The sequence below is a fragment of the Orycteropus afer genome, unplaced genomic scaffold (genome assembly GCF_000298275.1).
Source record: "Orycteropus afer afer isolate SDZICR_OR568_19922 unplaced genomic scaffold, OryAfe1.0 scaffold01079, whole genome shotgun sequence".
Classification (NCBI taxonomy): domain Eukaryota; kingdom Metazoa; phylum Chordata; class Mammalia; order Tubulidentata; family Orycteropodidae; genus Orycteropus; species Orycteropus afer.
The window spans coordinates 67,906-69,542 of NW_006922666.1; the positions used below are offsets into that span (position 1 = coordinate 67,906).

General features: G+C 38.7%; 1 protein-coding gene across 1 annotated transcript in view; it reads left to right on the forward strand.

The window, feature by feature from the left end:
• LOC103212728 (cilia- and flagella-associated protein 47) overlaps positions 1 to 1,637 on the forward strand; it is a gene marked incomplete at its 5' end in the record, with an annotated part of 285,428 nt that overhangs the window by 60,578 nt on the left and 223,213 nt on the right. The window lies entirely within an intron of this gene.

The window sequence follows — 1,637 nt, forward strand, 5'->3', positions numbered from 1 at the left end:
TGTGCTCAGAAGTAGAGAAGCATGGAAAAAGAAGATCCTGAATGTTCTTAGTGAAACCAGAGAAGGACTCAGAAAAACAGTGCTTCATTCTCACTATATATGGAAAACAATGACTCACTTCACTATATGCATTCTGTTTTGTAGATTTGCATACTGTTATTAAGGAGTTCCTTAAGTGTGTCCTTAGCTAGGCTAAATAATTTCATATATTTTGTTTTTATAAATAAGACTTTGAAAATATTTTGTCTTCTTTAACAAATAAAGCAATCTTGAGCTTTTGTTATTAGATACTGTATAATTACCTACCTATGTGTACCACATCCTGTGTTCAATTTTTTTCAATCACAATTAATAGAGGCTCTTTCTGCCAGCTGTGAATTTAAATTACCAGACATATCATTTATATAAAAAGATTAACAGCCAGCTAAACCAGCATATAAATAAACATGTTTATTTCTGTATTGGACTCAATGCCCAAATTTAGCTATAACCATATAGTGACTAGAGCTCTGGTAGCTTAGTGCCTAAGGCACATGACTGCTAACCAGAAGGCTGGTGGTTCAAATCCACCAGCCACTCCTTGGAAGAAAGATGGGGCAATCTACTTCTGTAGTAATACTGCCTCAGAAACCCAAGGAGGGGTCACTATGAGTCGGGTCCGACTCGATAGCACATAAAAAATATAGTGACTGTCCCAAAAGCAAATGTATAGCCTTAGCAAAACATTCTCTCCCTTTTTTCCCTCATTATTATCATTTTGCCATATGGGCACTGGCATGGATAGCATATGTATTTATACTCCATCATTTCAAACAGCCAACTTGAAGTAGCTTACAAAGTACATGTAATATCAAAGAGATATTTTTAATGACATGGAGGCGACTGTGGTACAATGGTTAAGCAGTCGGTTGCTGACTGAAAGGTCAGCAGTTCAAACACACTAGCTACTAAGCAGGAGAAAGATGTGACAGTCTGCTTCCATAAAGATGTACAGCCTACATCTGCTACCCACTCTGAAAAAGTCTGGCCATTCTTGCTTCTAAGAAGCATTTCAGCTGCACTTCTTCCAGGACAGATCTGTTAGTTCTTTCAGCAGTCCATGGTACTTTCAGCATTCTTCGCCAGCACCACAACTCAAAAGCATCAACTCTTCTTCGGTCTTCCTTACTCATTGTCCAGCTCTCACATGCATATAAGGTGATTTCCTGAATCATTCAATATTTTGCCCATAGAATCTTTCAGTATTGCAACTAGAGGCATATAAGAAAATATCGTGGCTTGTGTCAGGTGCACTTTAGTCCTCAAGGAGACATCCTTGCTCCTCAGCACTTGAAAGAGTTTCTTCACAGCCAACCTGCCCAGTGCTACACGTCGTCTAAGGTCCTGACTGCTGCTTCCATTGGCATCAATTGTAGAACCAAGCAATGTGGATTCTTTGACAACCTCAATCTTTTCTCCATTTATTGTGATGCTTCTTATTGGTCCAGTTGTGAGGAATTTTGTTTTCTTTATACTGAGACATAATCCATACTGCAGACTGTATTATTCAGTCTTCATCAGTAAGCGCCTCAAGTCATCTTCACTTTCAGCAAGCAAAGTTGTATCGTCTGCATACCTCAAGTTGTTAATGATTCTTC